The 19,210-nt window shown below is 44.0% G+C and overlaps 1 protein-coding gene and 1 pseudogene across 1 annotated transcript in view; both read right to left on the bottom strand.

Annotated features, from left to right (window-relative positions):
- The window catches only part of Cacna1c (calcium voltage-gated channel subunit alpha1 C), a 558,454-nt gene that overhangs the window by 440,821 nt on the left and 98,423 nt on the right, over positions 1-19,210 (bottom strand). The gene's annotated exons all lie outside the window — the stretch shown is intronic.
- LOC128100014 (60S ribosomal protein L26-like) lies at positions 1,821-11,447 on the bottom strand (annotated as a pseudogene).

Consider the following 19,210-nt stretch of genomic DNA (forward strand, 5'->3'; position numbering starts at 1 on the left):
TTCTGAGTATCAGGGTTTAAGACATCAGTGTACGAATTTGGGGAGAGAGAACTCGTCCACAGAGCCATGAGTGATCATGCACAGATGAGCGTCAGGGGCTCAGCCAGGTTCTGTTGCATGAGAGAAAGGGAGAGTGAAGGGGAAAAATAGGGGAGGTGCCACCGGCCAGAGGGACTCGCCCCATCTCGCTGTGGGATCCCTTGTCCTAGCTCTATCCTGTCTGCCAAACATTGGCACAGGGAGTGAGTTGGGCTGTAACAATAAGGTGTGAGTGACAAAACCAGAGAGCTCAAGTGAGAGGAAGCCTGGGAGGTAGTGGAGATGGTGACTATTGAACATACTGCTTGGCAAGACATAGTGGGGGACCTACAGTTCTGTTGGGTTAAAAGTCCAGCTGGCCCAGGAGAAATGAGTCACAGATCCTGAAAGCCTGAGGCTTCTGCTGGAGTCATGCTCCCTAAGGAAGTCTGCTCAACCCCTCTCTTGAAGTCTTTTACCCCAGCTAAGAAGCAGACACTCGGAGAAAGGGAGACATTCAGTTCTTAGTGCCTAATATAGTGCCTAATACTGAGTCCTTTGGGGGATAAAGGACAAAGGGGAATGAGACGCTGTGCTTCTCACAGAGGTGGCTTAAAGGACAAGGTTCTTTGCATGTTTCGCCAAGTCACTTTATGCCCCCGTCTTCCTCAGTGGATATAAGCTCCATGAGAGCAGGATTTGGCTTTGTTTCCACTGGACTTCTAGAGCCTGCAACTGTGCCTGGTAGTTGGGAGACAAGCAGGAAATGCTTGCTATACAAATAAACCAACACACAGGAAGGTACTCATGGCATGCATTGACTCTTCCATATTCTAGATGTAGCAGAGGCAAATCACAATCTCAGGTCAGTGTGGTCTACACTTAGCTCTGGCTACAAACAGCAAGGAATCTATACCCTTGAGTCTTAACCCAAGATGACAAACGTATACAAGCTTACTAGAGGGCAGTCATTCAGGTGTTCTGGGGCAGACCAGAAATGGCTGGAAATCTCTGTGCCTTTTTCAGTGGGCCAGCAAGATCTCGGGAAGGAGAGGGAGAGTTCCTCTCACCTACCATGAGCATCTTGGGGGACATGCTAAGAATAAAGGCATAATTCAAAACATCCAGATCTCCCAGCTCACGAGACTTGATGAAGAACCAGTTCCCTCGGCTACAAACACGGAGCCATAGTCCTGCTCCTGCCTGCCCCTCACACACACCTGAAAATTCTCTAGAGCAGCCATATCCGCTCTGGCATTTGCAGTGCCAGGAAATCAAGAGCAGCTGGCAGTGGGGGACAGAGTGGAGAGGACATTCCTTTCAGATAAGGAATGAGCCAATTAGGAAAATTACAAAAGCTTTCAAAGCAGGCACAGGCTGGCTCTCCCTTTCTGCCTCTTTTTCACTAAGACATAATTCATTAACAGTTTTAACATTCGCCAGAAGCAATTTGAAACATTGTCCATGTCAACTTTTCACACAACTACAACCAAGAATCCTATGAACCTCTGGGGACAGCTGATGACAGACCTCTATTTCCCCAGCAACTTGCTAGAGTTCCAGTTCGGGGATGCCCTGGAGACCGGGCACATCATTTCATTCCTTAGACTCATAAGCACAAAGGTGCCTTTTAATATTTATGGGGCCATAAAGCACTGATGGTCTGATGAAAAATGAAAATTTGAAGAACCCTCTTTATAAACACACACACACACACACACACACACACACACACACACACACACACACACAGGGTAAGGATTCTTTTTACACAGGTGATCCCCAATTTACAGTAGTTTGAGTTAGGATTTATAATGTACTTCCAACAAGATTTATTTTATTTATGTGTACGTGTGGGAAAGGGGTATGTGCATGTGAATAAAGGTGTCAGCGTAAGCCAGAAGATGTCAGATCGCCTGGAGCTAGAGACAAAGAGGGTTGTGAGGAGCTCAACACAGGTGCCTGAAACTAAGCTCATGTCCCCTGCAAAGGAGCAAGAACTCTTAACCCCTGAGTCATCTCTCCAGCCCTGATTCTTAACTTGATGACAATGCAAAAACAATCTGTATTGAGTAGAAACCACGCTTCAAAGTTTTCATTTCAGTCTTTTCCAGGTTAGTGAAACCTAGCCCAATCCACAAAAGGAAACAACCAACAGTATGTGTGCTGGCTGGCTGTGAGGTCTGGCCATCGAGGTGTATTCGATGTGTTTCAACCAAGACACTTTGATGTCAATGGATTTGGATAAAAGTGATGTGTGTTGAAGAACACCTAGATATTCTCAACATGTTACTCAACCTGGCTGTGAAGCAGAATCATTTGCATAACTTACCCAGTTCTATGCAGTCCCTCCCCATAAGCCACCAACACATGGGACTTTAGCTCAGAAGCTTGTAAGTAGGTCCTGTCAACTGGGCACCAGCCTGAGACCAAGGCTTTAGGAACTTCTAATATGGGGGACTCACAGACCTCAGTTGAGAAGCATCCCCACTTTCCTCCAAAGTCAAGAAGAGAGGGAACCTTCCTTTTGTTTCTTTCAGTTAACTCATTCAACCTGATCCTCACAGATATGGGAAGGAATACTTTCCCATTTAACATTTAACCAGTGAGGAGTGAAAGCTAGTCTGAGGGCTGAGCTTACCAGCATACAGCAGTCTGAAGGGAAAGACTGAGGAAGGAACCAGGGGATCCCTTCCCAAGGCTATCCCCATAAGGAGACACCATAAAATCCCACCCTGCTGGGCTTTGGAGCTTCTGGGTAGGCAGTCTCCTAAGCTGGCACAGGGCTTCATATGTTGTAGTCACAAGGCTCTCTGTACTGTGTCACCAACGCCTCCTAATGTCCTCGTGTTCCTTTAGAGTAAGGTACAATACAGGAATCTGCTCGTGGCAGATTCTGCTCCACAGTGGTGTCTGGACAAATGTGAGACAAGGGGCGTAGGGCTAAGCTGACTACGTCCCCTACAGAAACTTCAGTGGAGAAGCCATTTCCCCAGGATGAACTCGGGTTTTATGACCTTGGTAATATAAGACACCAATGACATCACTATGCCTCACCAAGAAGCCAAAACTGTAAATCTCCAGAAATCTGAGCCAATTTCAAGTTGAGGTGGCATAGGAGGGGGGAAATCCCAATAAGAAGAAAAACTATGAGAAGACACTGGGAAAAGACCTAGTGGAAGAAGCAAGGGTACTATCAGCAAAGAGTCCAGGATAGGACCTAACAGCATGAGGATGCTGATGCCTGCTTCTGCTCAGCACCTCCCCACTAGCTCACATGATCTGAAGTAGGGTGGGCTTCTCACTGGGGATATTATTACAGAAGACTATATGCCTTCAAGGCAGCTACCATCTTTTTTTAAGCAGTCTTTAATGGAAGTTGTGTGTGAGATATCCCTACTCCTGTATCTTCTCAATTGTTTCTTCCTTGTTTCTCCCTTTTCCTTTCCTACTATCGAGACTTGGCTTCCCTTTCCAGGATCTTTTCACAGTCTTTGTCCAGCTTTAGCCTGGTGATAACCACCTTGCCAGGGTGGATCCCCACATGGACAGTTGTGCCGTTAGCCTTTTCTTGCTGCACTCATTCAACGTAGATGACGTATTTCTTCCTGTGCACATGGACCACTTTGCTAATCTGCTGGCCCCTTGTAGTGTCTGTGGACAACCTCAACTTCATCATCCTTTCAAATGGGCATAGACTGAACATTGTACTTCTCTCTCAGTTCTTTAGAAAGAGGGGAAGACAGGATCTTCTTTTGAATGTGAGAAGGGCATTGAAATGCCATTTGTGGTTCTTGCTTTGGTCAGAAGTCACAAAGGGATTGAACTTCATTTTGGTGGCTGCCTCATCATTTTTTCTTCCAGACAGAAACTTGCACATCAGCTGGCCAATTCCTTCGTGCTATTGAATTTTCCTTTGTGATGGCTCAGGCAGCCACCCAACCTCTGTTTCAATGTTTTCAGGGGTGGAAAACTTACCTTCTCTCTATATGATCCATTTCTGAACAGTCCCTCACTGAACTAACATGTAGCCTATATAGGTCAATTCTCCATCCACCACAACTCGGGCCCAGCTTACTCCCTCCCTACAGAATCCTCTGAAAATGCATCTTCTTGCCTGGGTCCTCAGCTGTTCAACATGGGCCCTGGGCATTGCACCCATTACAATGCATTTCTCATCTATAGAATAGTAACAACAATCATATGCACCCCATGGGGCTATGGTAGAGAAAGAAAACAAGCTATAATTAAACAATACATGTATCGGTCACTTATGCTATAACAACTTCAAGACGTTGGCTATTATTACTCTTACTTTTTTGTCTGGTCTATTCACTATTCATCTGTGGATGCAGCTTAAGGTTGTGCCATATTTTAGCAGCACTGATCACAAGAACAATATAAAATGTGCATTCCTTTGTTTTTCCATGTGCTCATCTTCAAACTGATTGTCTCTGTCATGAATTTGGGCAACAGGGCTTTGGAACCTAAACGTGGGCACTCCAGTGCTCTACTGTGTCTCAGCTGGCACACCAGTCTGCTATGCTTATACCAGTGACCTGTGGTGAAGCAGGGTCTTAGTAACTCCATGAGTAAGCCTGGAGACCAAAGACTGGAGATTCCCCCCTCCCCTCTTTGACATGATGTGGTTTCAGCTCCACATTTTAAAGAGAATGGAGCTGATGCAGATATTTTCTGGCTCCCAAAATCTGGCACTCTGACGTACATAAACATCATCATCACATTCGCTCTGCACCCAGGACTGGCCACACCCAGTAGGTCTTCAATAGACTTCTTTACTAAGCAAGTCCACAATCTCACTTGACAACCTCATGGGATACATCAACTGGTTTGGGGCCATGCTGTGTTGGAATTTACTCCGCAGCTCTACAGCCAGTGCCCTTCCCTGAGTTTTTACTTTCTTCCCTATGTGTAGGATATTCTAGAAAGCAGCACTCTGGATAGTTGGGGGAGAGTACTTTGAAATCAACCTAAGAAGCTATACACAGAAGTCAGACACCCCAACTTACATGTAAATCAAGTCAGTAAGAAGAGGCCTGGTGAGGCCTGAATGTCTTTGAGCAGAGAAGATCCTAAGTTTCTCCTCCCAGTGATTCATTCCCTGGTTCCATTCTCCACTGACTCATCCTGTGGGGACAGCTGACTCCCCTGACAGGCAGAAAGAAGGGCTCTCTTGGCTTGCTATGACCAGGCTCTACCTGGTTCTTAGTGAATGCTGGTTCTAAAGGGGAACAAGAAGTAACACTTCCATCCTGGTGTCTTCCTTACCCAGCCCAGGTGGAGGTTTGTCTTACTCCAGCTCCTCTGCCCTCTGCAGACACCAGAAAGGAGGAAGGACTCAGGGCCATCCCTCCTTCCTTCACCTACCATGCATTCAACCTCATGATACATAGATACTAAGGGGGCCACAAGAAACTGAAAGACATGTCCCTCTTCTAGCAGGCACTGGCAAAATGCCTGTTCAGGGGGCAATGAGTAGATCTACCTAACCTAGGTAACAGTGGAGAACGAAGCTTGGGGCACTGAAAAGTAAGTTAAGAAGTTGCTATCTTTCTTCTGTCAGATAAAGACAAACTAGAAGGTTCAGTCTAAGCAGGATAGAACAAAGAACATGGGGAGGCGAGCCCCTGGGCAGTCTAGCAGCAGTAGATACAATCCTTTGAAGGTTAAACAAGCCAAAGGCAGGAAGCTAAGAGCTGTCTCAGAGGGAAGGCTAGAGTCTAATGTGTGGAATAAGCCCTTTCTTAGTGGACTGCTCCTGCCCACTGCAGTCACTGTTCAGAGATTCTGACTGCTCCTGACTCTGCTCATCACACTTTCTCACTTCAGTCACATCTGTTCCTTCCTCCGAGAACCCATGTTGCTGAATCTCTTCCAATTTGTGCGTTCAGGTCTAGAGCAATATTACAAAGGCAGTCTAACAATTCCAACTAAAGTCTATAATTCTGGAACTCCTAACCAAGCACTCCATACAATAATAGGCTAGAGAACCTCAAGGATGTTTAAACCTCCATCTGCATGTTGCAGGACGTTGTGGTGCATGCCTGTAGCTACTAGGGAGCTAAGCTAAAGAGTGTGAGGTCAGCCTGGGCAATAAAAGTAGAAGTAAGGTCTTTGCTGAATGTGTATCATGCCCACACCATTGTAAAGTCAAATACCTCCTATGCTGAGGACTATTTATGTTAGGCTGCTCTGCCTACAGAAAAGATGCCCAAGTCCTCTAGTGTCTCATTTTCCTCTCAGGCCCCTTAGGGCTCACTGCTAGGACTCCTGCTAAGACCTGGTCCTGAGTATCTGACTCAGGACCATCCATGAGCATCTATCTTGCTGAGACCCAGGCCATAAAGGAATCTATACAGTATACCCAGGGATCAGGAAAGAAGAGATTTTCCAGGGGCAGAGATGCTAACAGGTTTTAAACCAGCCCTAGAGAGGACTAGATGCCAACTCTTAGTGTCCAGCTTCCTAAATCCAGATACTGTAAGACCCATGCTTATATCCCAAGTCATTCTTTAGAGCCACCTGTGCATCCTGAGTGCTGTGAAGAGCACGACCCTACACTCAGCACTGACTCTGAGCTGAGTTCACACCATGTGTGAGGATTTATACTTCCCATACGTCTGTTTAGGGAAAACAGTTGACAGCCCACGTCTAAAGAGAGCCAGTGAACCCTAGTTTCCCTTCTTTCCCCAACAGCAACTGGCTCTTTCAGCAGCTTCCTGTCATTTCTGTTAAGGTGATAGTACCAGTGACCATAAGAACGACAGCCCTAGTGAATGCTTGCCAGTTCCCCCAGCAGGCAACTTTCCTTTAACAGGAGGCTGAGAATCCAGGTCTAAGGCACAGTGTTCATGAATGGGGGAATCTGCTACCCTGGTTATATCTTTCCTTTGTGTCCTTAGAACCTGAAGCTCAAGGAGACACTTGCAATCATCCCCTTGACCTCCCAGCCTCCCTCATGCATCTCAATTTCATGAAGGACTTAAGGGGAGCACCTAAAATGAAAGGACCAGAAGTAACAACAAGGAAAGACCAGAAGGGGAACTTGCAAGCTTTCTTGGAGGCAAACTCTACTTGAATTAGATGTTATACTTTTTAAAATCCCTCTTCTGTTAAGAATGAGTGCATCTCTGACTGCTTTGGTTGCATGTACAAACCCACAAAGGAGAAGCTAACAAGTGAGAACAGCTATATGACATTGTCAAGGCTAGGAGCAGGCCCTCTCCTGGCTGCTAAGCACCTGAAACTCATAAGCAGACTGTGATGGGCAGAAATTCCAAGCAAAGATAAATTCTCTCCCATGAAAAGGCTCTCTGGATGTTGAGAAGGCTGCCTAGACTAAAAGGCACTCAGCAAGCTCAATGAGATATCCCAAATGTTAAGGAGAAGGGACGTGGCTCTGTGCCTTATAGCATCGCACATTTCAGGTAAGGTACCCTGGCCTGGTTAAATCACGACCTGGGTGGATGAATGATTCATCCCACAACAACACTACTTAACTATGAGACCATCAAGAACTCACCCTGGACTGAACTGGTTAGAAGTTGCACAAATGTTAAGTACATAAAAGGAGCAGGGACAAATGTGGCATTTTCACCATGCACCACCCTCCTGAGTGAGGATTCCACCCTAAGATTTTGTGTGTCGTGACATGTTCCACAGTGCCAAGAAGAATGCAACACCTTGGATCTTTAAAGGATGGAATCAAGAGGAGGCGCTGGCCAGCTTCTAGCTAGGTGCAGAGTCCCTCACAAGCAAGTAAATCACCTTCAGCCCCTTGCCAGGTACTCTGTGACAAGGAGGGAAGTTTGACTGATGAAGGCTCTCAGCTTTCAATTCTACACTCATCTCTGTCCTCACCTGCCCATAGCCCCTTTCCCAAGCAGCTGGAAGAATCCTTTAAAAACTGTTAAGTCTTGTACAAGTCTCCTGCAGGTATCCACAGCTGGTGTAAGTTCACCAGCACAGCAAACGTCACGCCCAGAAGCAACTATTCCAGTCCTGTCCTCCTCGACCTCCGGATCCTACAGTCTCTCCGCCCCATCTTCCACCATGATCTCTGAGTCCCCACCCTTCACGGAGGAGCTACTGACAACTGATGGTTTCTGGGAAAGGCAAAGTCGGTTTTTTTTAATGGGTGTGGGGAGCAGTGATGACTGGATGACCACACTCCAGTGGGTGGCCACATTCTCATTAACAAACAGGCAGCACCAAAAAGAGAACTGGAAGTTGGGATTTGCGGCCATTTGGGAAATAGAGGTGAGTTAGGGAAATAGATGGGTGATAAATATGATCAAAATACACTGTATAGATGGATGAAATTCCCAAATATTTAACTAAAATTTTATATTAAAAAGAAGATTTTCAAAAATGTTAAATCATAGCTTCACTTAAAATCCTCCAGTAGTTGCCCATTTGTTAAAGGGAGAAAATCAAAGTCTTTAAAATGGCCTACAAGTGGCACATGATTATGCCCATCCCCACCTCTCCAGCCACATCTTTACTAACTTCAGTTTTGCTCACCCCCTATCAGTCAGGCTGGCCCCTGCAGATGCTCACCCACCCAGGCATGCTCGCACTCCCAGCCATCGCCTGCAAGCTCTGCTCTGGCAGTTTAACTTCTGATTCAGGAGGTGGGCTTCTCATGAGCCTTCCGACTCAATTCAATATTTCAAGCCCTAACCCCACAACCTCCTACAATCCCTTCACCACTTTCCTTCCGCATTTTTCTTCACAATCTTTGCCACCTCCCAACTCAGTTATAAGCTCACTTGTAAATATTTCCCATCTCTCCCCACTAGAACACAAGTTTCAAGAAAGCAAGGATCTGTGTCATTTTGTTGAGAGCTGAGCCATTGGGAATTAGAACAACACCCAGCATACAGTCAGAATTCAATAAATAAAAGCCTTCCTCCTTTGCTAGGAAACGAACTCTTTGCTCTTAAACTGATAAACAATGGTGAGGCATTTGCCCTGCATTGTCTGTCAAACTGCAACTCTGGATGTCGGTTGAGTTCTTCACAGCAACCTCAGCTATTAAATAGGACATGAGTAAGAGAGTTAAAACGCACTAATAAAATGATGGACCTGAGTGATGGTCCTCTGCAGATGCAGGTAATGAGGGAAGATTCCTAGGCGCTTCCTTATAGATACAGGACATGACAGCCTGGCGAGCACTCTGGTCTAAGAGTGCTAACTAATAGATCATCGCTCCAACCACAGCATCCTAAACCATCTATCAAAATAAAAGAGCCCGAACTAACTTCAGGGTGCAGAAAATATAGAAGACAAAGTAACAAATTAAATGATAAAATGAAGAAGTAACCAACCAACTCAAAATGTGGACAATTCTAACCAATTTCTTCAATAAACAAATGATATTCCCAGTAGGAGGTGGGGATCATTACAGATCCAGAGAGATCTCCAAGACACATAACCTGATATCACATGCTCATTCTGTTATCCCAGTCTGATACTCCAGCAAGCATCCCTTGGGAACCTGCCAGCCAGGCCTGCCAGAGAAGCAAGTAGGCTAGCAAAGCAGGTAGGTGAGCTTCAGATCTTTGATCTCCCTCCTCTTCTCTATATCAAATCCCAAAGTCTCATCCCCAGCTCTGTAGCAGACTACCTGTGTGGCCTCTCCTCATTCTCTGCCCCCATTCCCAGGGGACTAAGCAGATCCTGATGGAACATCCTGCTTTCCCCCGTCCTGTGGACCTTCTCATCTCCCCATCCCATTATCATTCCTAAGTGTCAGCTACCAATACCTAGAAACACATTTTACCCAGAAATCCCAATGGCCAAACCTGGCAGGATCCTAGAAGAATTCCCTACCAGGCAACACACAGCTTCCTCATCTTCCTAAGAACAGAGATAGCAATAGAAGCTAAGGAAGAAAATACCCACCCAACAAAGACAAAACCAGATCAGCACCTAGACTTACAATTATCCCAAACACAGATGCCTAGATGCCAGCATAAAATCAGAATGGACCATTTGTTGAGGATTCTGTCCTTTTCCCAGTGTGTATTTCTGGCTTCTTTATCAAAAATCAAGTGACCATAGGTCTGTGTATTTATGTCTGGGTCTTCAATTCAATGTCACTGATCAATGTGTCTGGTTTTGTGCCAATATTGTGCTTTTTTTTATTACTATAGTTAGCTCTGTAGTAAAATTTGAGGTTGGGGATAGTGATACCATCAGCACTTCTTTTATTATTCAGGATTGTTTTAGCAATCCTGGGTTTTTTCTGTTTTCATATGAAGCTAAGAATTGTCCTTTCAAGATCTCTGAAGAATTGCATTGGAAATTCAATGGGGATTATATTGAATCTGTAGATTCCTTTTGGTAGGATGGCCATTTTTACTTCAACCTGAGATTAGCAAAAACCAAGAAAACACAAGAAATAAATAATCCCTGACTAGCAAATCAGAACACACACACACACACACACACACACACACACACACACACATGTGCGCGTGTATGCAAAGAGAGACAGACACAGAGACAGAGACACAGAGACAGAGACACAGGGAGAGACACACAGAGAGCAAATAAGAATAATAGGGATTGTAATAATAGGAATCAATAAACATTGCTCACTGACAACTATCAACATCAGTGATCTCAATTCCCCAATAAAAGACAGGATCCATTCTTCTGCTACATTCACAAAACATACCTTAACATCAAGGGTAGATATCACCTCGGGTAAAAGGATAGAAAAAGATATTCCAAGCAAATGGACCTAAAAAATAAGATATTTTAATATCTGACAAAATAGACTTCAAATCAAAATCAATCAGTAGAGATGGGGAAGGACACTACATACTCAGCAAAGGAAAAATCCACAAAGAAGACATTGCAACTCCTAACTCTCAAACCCAAATACAAGGACACCCAAGTTCATAAAAGAATCACCACTACAGGTTAAATCACATATTGATCCTCACACATTCAATAGTGGGAGACTTCAATGCTGCACTCTCACCAACAGATAGGTCATTCAGACAGAAAGTAAACAGAGAAATGCTGGAGCTAACTGACATCATAAATCAAATGGGTCCAACAGATACTTATAGAACATTTCTCCCATACACAAAAGAATACCCTTCTTAGCAGCTCATGGAATTTTCTGCAAAATTGACCACTACTAGGACACAAAGCAATTCTCAACAGATACAAGAAAATTGAAATAAATCCCCACATCCTGTTTGAACACCACAGATTAAAGCAGGATCTCAACAACAAAAGAAAAAACAGAAAACTTAGAAACTCATGGAAACTGAACAACTGAACGAAAAATGGGTAAAGACAGAAATAAAGAATGAAATTAAATACTTTCTAGAATTCAATGAAAATCAATACACAGCATACCCAAACTTATAGGACATAGTCAAGGTGATTCTAACATCAACTTATATGGAGAAAAACACTAAACAGTTCCACTAAAATCAAGAACAAGACAAAGTTGTCTGCTTTCTCCATGCCTATTCAACGTAGTTCTTGAAGTCTTAGCTAGAGCAATAAGACAACAGAGGGATAGCAATAGAATACAAATTGGAAAGGAAGAAGTGAAAGTAACTTTATTTGAAGATAACATGATAGTATACATAAGTGGCCCTAAAAATTCCACTGGGAAACTCCTACAACTGATAAACACTTTCAGCAAAGTAGGAGTATACAAAATTAACTCAAAAATCCAGTAGTCATCCTATATACAAAGGACAAAGGACTGAGAAATAAATCAGGGAAACAATACCTTTCACAATAATAATATAAAATATCTTGACATAACTCTAACCAAACTAGTGAAAAACTTGTATGATAAAAACTTGAAGATACTGAAGAAAAAAACTAAGATGATATCAAAGATGGAAAGCTCTCCCATGTTCATGAGTCAGTATCTATTAGAGCCCAGTGTCCTTACCACAGTAGGCTCTGAAAAATACAGCATAGCTAAAACACAAAACAAGGATCTTAAATTAGCTTTTATGAATATGATAGAGGTCCTTAAAGAAATTAGTAAATCCATTAAATAAATCTACAAAAACACAAACAATGGAAGGAAATGAATAAAATACTTCAAGACCTAAAAGTGGAAATAAAATCAATAAAGAGAATCAAAACTGAGAGAAATGGAAATGAAAAATTTAGGAAATAGAACATGAACCACAGGGGCAAGCCTCACCAACAGAATACAAGAGATGGAAGAGAGAATCTCAGACACTGAAGACATGATAGAAAAAAATGGATATATTGGTCAAAGAAAATGTTAAGTCTAAAAAAATCCTAACACAAAACATGCAGGAAGAATCTAAATAGATCCATCAGTGTTACCTACACAAACCTCAACTCCAAATGGATCAAACACCTCAGCATAAAACCAGATACACTCCTATCAGATACCTGATACTTCTATCAGAAAGTGGAGAATAGTCTTGAACTCATTAACACAGGAGAAGACTTTCTGAACAGAACACCATATCAGCACAAACACTAATATCAACAAGTAACAAATGGAGCCTCATAAAACTGAAAAACTTCTGTACAGCAGAGGACACTATTGTTCGGACAAAGCACAGCCTACAGAATGGGGCAAGTTTTTTGTTTTTTGTTTTTTGTTTTTTTACCAGCTACATATCCAATAGAGAGCTAATATTCCACATATATAAAGAACTCAAAAAACTGGATATGAAAACAACCCAATTTAAAAAAAATGATGTACAGATCTAAACAGAATGCTCAAAAGATGAAACTCAAGTGGTTGAGAAACACTTAAATGTTCATCATCCTTAATCAACAGGGAAATGCAAATCAAAACCACGCTGAGATTTCATCTTACACTAGTCAGAATAGCTAAGATCAATAAAACAGATGATATTTCATGCTGATGAGGATGTGGAGTGAGGCAAACACTCATCTATTACTGATGGGAGTGTAAACATATACAGTCACTATGGAAGTCAGTGTGGCAGTTCCTCAAGAAGATGAGTATTGATCTACCTCAACATCCAGCTATATCACTCTTGGGCACATACTCAAAGGGTGCTTCATCCTACCACAGAGACACTTGCTCAAGCATGTTCATTGCTGCTCTATGCATAATATCCAGAAACTAGAAACAACCTAGATATTTCTCAACAGATGAATGGATAAAGAAAATGTGCTACATTTACACAATGGAATATTACTCAGTCATTAAAAAATGAAATCTGCAGGTAAATGTATGGAACTAGAAAAAAATCATCCTGAATGAGGTAACACCACAACTTAGAAAGACAAATATAGTATATAATCACTTATATGTGGATATTAGCTGCTAAGTTGATGATCAGCAAGCTACAATGTATAGAGTCACAGAGGTTAAGTAAGGACTAAGGGACTAAGGGAAACAGAATAGATAGCTATGGATTGATATCCATATCTGGATATCAGGGGGTGGAACGGGAAGATCAAATAGAGGTTGGGAGGGAAGAGTGGAACAAGGGAAGGAATATAAGGAGAGACAGTTAAAATTAAGGGCCATTAGAGGGGTAGTATGGAAACCTTATATAGTAGAAGTTTCCTAATATATATATATATATATGTATAAATATATATATATATATATGAAGGTGATATAAATGAAATTGCCAAGTAATAGCAGAGACAGAGCCCCAGCTAAACATCTCCTGTCACCAAATAAAGATCCCAATATTAGGAATGGATTACATCTAATTGAATTGTTGGCCAAAGGGGTCCCATCTGAATTCTCAAATAACCCAGGTTGTTGCCAAGACTATATGTTGCTCTCTACAAACTGATGACAATTCTGAATTGGCAATTCTCCATATTGCTGAAAGCAATGCTTACACAACTCACTGAACATGGAGAAGTTGAACCAGTGCCTACCTAGTCTTCACCCCTATAGGATGGTGTCTTTGGTACAGGAAGGTACTTTGCGTGCTACCAAAGGAGAAACATAAACACTGATCCAACCCAGCTACAAACCCTTTGATCTACAGTGGTGTCCTGCCTGCAAGACATACTAAAGCAACAGTGGTGCCAATGTTATGAGAATAACCAACCAATATCTGATTTAACTTAATGGCCCATTCCATGAGATGGAGCACCTACCCAATGCTGCTTGGGTTATCAAGAACCTGAGATTAGATAGCCCAAGACCTAGGGTAAAACTAAATACTACTATTCTACTAAAAGAACATAGCAATAAAATGACTCCTAATGACACTCTGCTATACTCATAGATCAGTGCCTTGCTCAGCCATCATCAAAGAAGCTTCCTCCTACAGCAGATGGAAACAAATACAGAGACCCACAGTCAGAGAATATGTGAAGAGTAAGAGACCTTGGAACACACAGCCCTAAATGGAATGTCTCCATCAAATCCCTCCCCTCAGGGCTCAGGGAACCCTGCAGAAGAGGAGACAGAAACAGTGTTAGAGCCAGAAGGAATGGAGGGCACCAAGGAAACATGACCCTCTAAAGCAACAGGATCTATGCACTTAGGAGCTCACGGAGACTGAGGCAGCATGCACAGGGCCTGCACAGGTCTGCATCAGATGGGGTTCTAGAAGTGAAAGAAGAAGTGACGCGTGCCCCCATCCCTAGCCCAGAAGCTGTCTCCAACCCATAACCACGTGCAAATGAGAATTTAGTTTTCTCCAAGGGGGTCCCACTGGGAAAACAAACTACTCTTAAGGAGAGGCTGCATGCCCAACAGAAGATGGACAACAGAAAATGTACTCATCAGAATCTTCGGAGGGTTCTTGTCTCACAATGTTTATAAGAGGTTTTTTTTTTTTATCCTTTTAAAATTTTTTTAATTTAACCCTACAGGTCCTTTGGGTATATTATGGTATACTGAAAACCACTGAAGCTGGAGCTGGAGGTGGAGACCCTACCTGTGAAATTTCCACACTTTCATTATGTTCAGAACCTTCCATTACAGAAAGTTTTAAATGACTTCCTATTTTATAGATAAACTTAATGAAGCACAAGTAATCTTCAAAGTTCATAGAAGAGCTTTCGGTCTCCATCGTTTCTAGGTGAGGTCTAGAAGGGAAGGAGCCAGCCACCTGATGAGCATCCCCTCCTTAGTTAGAGAAAGCCCATCTGGTCTATGCCCACACTGCCCTGAGCACACACCATCTAATCTGATCTTGGAGGCAAAGCAGGGTCAAATCTGGTTAATAATTAGACGAGAAAGAAAGCCCCTCTGCTTTTCATCCTAAAGAAAGGCCACCTGCTCTGGGGGTTTCTTAACTGCTGGAGGGTACCCAGAAGTCCAGCCCTTTGTCATTCTGGGTCCTTGTTCCCTTTCCCCATGTAAGGACACACATTGCTCTCATTTGCTTCCTTTCCCTTGGGCAATCCTCTGCCACTACGGGGAGGTATTCCACGTCTAAATAAACTGTGCAGTAAATCTGTGAACTTGCATGGAAGGTATTAAACCCATCCTTTGATGTCTGGTGTTGAGTTTAGGGAAGTGTCGGGGTAACTTTCATTGAATTCCAGGCCCTTAAAAGGCAGGTATTACTGTCCCTGCTTCCCAGATGAGGAAACAGTGTGCAAGTTAGCAAGTCATTGAGAGGCTCACGCCGACAGCCAATGTGTCCACAGTGCTCATGGCAAACACTGGTCTAATGCAAAGCCACAACCATTCATCTCAGCTTCACTCCAACTGCAAGAGACAGACAACTGTTTCCCCTCTACTGGGAAACTGAGGCACAAACCAAATCAGTGAGGATGGCAGGTCCTGTGACAAGGAGGATCTGTTCAGAAAGGAAAGAAGGTGGTCCCACTCTTGGCAGAAGACGCCTGGTATATAATGTTCATTTCACAGTGTCTGGTTGCAAATGGTGCTCTAGGCATGTCAAGGATCATAAACAGGGTGACAAAAGGTTCTGGCTTACCTGAGCCAGTGGGCGTATACCTCCTGTTCCCATATTGCTATTAACAGTATCTCAAGAGAGAAACTTGATAAACCGTATGATGACCTTAATCACAAGCTCTGATAGGGGGCCGATCAGCACTTAACAAAACTAACTAACACCAGATGAATAAAAAAGTCTTTCGGGTTATGCAGCAGCTTTCCAGGAAGGGAGGGCTGACCAGGACCCTGTCTCCATTTTTCTTAGGAACTGCGTGGAAGTCTGTGCCTGGCAGCTCTTTCCTACAGCCCTGTGGAGCCCCAACACAAACTCTCACCTCCTGAGCAAGCCAGAAAGCCAGCACACCAGTCTATTCAGTGGAAAAGCATACTGGAGACAAGGTGATGCATGGAGATGTTTGTGCTTTCTGTTATTGTTCCTAAGTAACTGTCCTGTGCAAAATTCCTGCGCCCCTCCCCCCAGGCTTCACCAGGGCAAGCTTCACTTGGCAACAGTCACCAAACCTTTAACCCAGACACCCTGCCATGCCCCTAACTTGGATAACTGTCACCTACCCTTGGCTTAGGCACCCATCACCCCATCTTTCACCCCACTCTGTGGATGGGCAGATTATCCCTACCTTTCACCTGTGAGTCCTGTCACCCAACATCTCACTTGGGCAATGTCACTCCGCTCTTAACAGCCCTCACGATACATCCCTGCCTCTCTTGGGTTAACGCCAGCCTCCTAAGCAGAACCGCCCCTGCCACTCTGTCTCCCGCTCCATGATGAATCTCCTCCCTGTCCCCTCAGCCCTCACCTCCCCTGCCCAGGCTGTGGGGCTCTAGACAGGCTCCCTTTCCTCTCCTCTCTCTTTCCACAGTGTCCTCCTTCCAGACAAGGTTCACGAGTGCACGTCTCTGCTGATTCTCTCCACTCTCGTCAGGCTGGGCAAGACAATTATCTTTCGTTTATTTGTGTCACATCCCCTCTCTGTGGCACTGATAAGCATGTTTCCCTAATCTTGTCACTATTCTAACTTATTGCTATAAAAGAACAACTATCTATATGACTTAGTTTCTTTTAATGAAATAAAATAAAACAAAAGGAAGGATTTGAGTCTCTTCTTTGAGTCTTAAGTCATTTCCCTGCCATCTCTGTAGGTATTCCTTTACCTGTTAGGTTAAAGTGGTGGAATATTTGGACATTCAGTCTTAATACTTGCATTCTGAGCTATCACAAAGAAAAAAAGAGACATAAAAATGTGAGTTTTACTGTCATCAATACTAATATTAATTTTTACAGCTAAGATAATTCGGTCTTGATTCATTACAACCATATGGTACTTATTGGACAAGCACATTACTACTTAATTAGAGAACCAAGAGCTCCCGGTGACAAGAATCTGGAAATGCTCCTCAGAGTGAACATTACATGAGACAGGACCTCTGGCTCACAGCTAGAAGGGCTGAAATCACTGCACCATTAAGCTTGGGTGGAGACGAGCATCCCTTTGGCTATTCCATCAGCTCCAGTGTGGAGGGAGGCAGACACCGCACTTACTCCTCAGTGCTGAAGTCCCCACATCTGCTTCAGATCTTCTGCACTATTACATACAGTGATTCATATGGTATCAGTTAGGGTGGTGCTAAACACTAACAAATGAACCCACCATTTATGTGGTTCAACACAACAAGAGCTTGCAATCAAAAGCATCCTGACCACTTGCAGGTTAGTCGTGCTTGCCTGAGGGCCATATCTTTGTGACTCCCCCTACACTACAACCTTCTCCCAGGCCCATGAAGTCCACACAGAATTCCATCAGGGAGGCCTCTCTCCTATGTGGTCTAAGGTACTCACATACCTAGATATATCCCACTCACAACACTATCTTCTACAGAGCACTTAGGGTATCTGAAGTCGTCTGACTTCATTAGGATGTTTGCGTCACTTCTCTCTTTCTTCAAATTAAATGTCCACCTTCTTCATATTGTTCCCCCACTGCATTTCTAGCACTCATCCCAACGAGCATTCAAAAGACATCTGCGGGGGAAAGGGGGAAAAAGGGGAGGAGGAGAGGAGGTCGAGGAATTTTAATGATATGGTCACCTACTCGGAAAGTGACAGAAGAGGGCCTCCGTCTGAGATTTTCCACTAGAAGATCTTGTACACTTTTTCCTTAGCCAAGGTCACTCACCCAGGTCAGACACCCCAGAGAGCACATGCCTATGGCTTGCTCAAGCAGTGGCAGTGGTGTGTTGTCAGCCCTGCCCACTCCATTAGCCATCTGGCTGGAGGCAATTCATGAGAAGAGAGGTCCCAGGCTTGGTCTCTCTGGGCCAGGGCTCTCGATTCTAAAGTAAGTTCTGTTCCAACAGACCCACCTCTGACTTTAGCCAGACAGGGACAGACTTGTGACCCTATCAGGTCACCCTACCCCCAGTCAGCCTTTGGAGAAGAGGCCAACTAGTTTCCCAGACCCAGGCCAACTCACCCACTTGAGATACACCAGGGAAAAGCTGTGTGATGCAAACTTGCCCTCAATGCCAAGGACATCTCTCCCTGCCAGATAGGATTATCCAGGACACAGAGAGTACCCAGCCTTTCTCCCTGTCCCCAAGCTGGAGTTGGTGTCACTCTGGCTAGAAAGAGTCCAGCAAACACTCCCTGGAAGCCCCCGCAGGCCTGGCAAGCAATGCCAGCTTTCTCTATGCCACATTACCCACCTGCATCCAAGTCACCTGTTCTAGCCCCCAGACCTCGGATGGTATACCAAGTCCCTCATCTCCCTTTCCACTGGATATGGGAAGATAGAAAGCCAAAAGCAGGCAGAGTGGAACTCAAGTCTGCCTCCATTATCCACAGCCAGTAGGCTTCTCAGACACACTTGGCAGCCCTGGGGAATAGGAGGCAGGAGTCTTCCATCTCAACCCCCTAGCTCTCCAACCAGAACATGATGTCTTTAAATGGTGACTCATGCTTGCAGTGAAAACTGACTAATTATTTTGATCTTCTTGAAGTCACTTGCCTCATTAGTGGATACTCTCCATCCTGGGCCAAGACCCAGCACTAAAGCAAGCTTGGCTTACTCAACGGAACACGAGGCGGGGCAGCCAGACCTGTCCTCTCTTTAAGTTGTGCTCCAGTTCCAAGCTCTCTATCTAAAGGGAGTGTTTCGCCCTTGGGACTTGTCCCCATGTTAAGACCATACCCTTTCCCCCAGAGTCCTATTTCTAAAGCCGTATTAAGAAGAATGAGACTGAGAAAAAAATTCCAGATCCAAAAATGCAAAG

This window comes from Peromyscus californicus, unplaced genomic scaffold (genome assembly GCF_007827085.1).
Source record: "Peromyscus californicus insignis strain IS unplaced genomic scaffold, ASM782708v3 Scaffold_6__1_contigs__length_162567912, whole genome shotgun sequence".
In the NCBI taxonomy this organism is placed as follows: domain Eukaryota; kingdom Metazoa; phylum Chordata; class Mammalia; order Rodentia; family Cricetidae; genus Peromyscus; species Peromyscus californicus.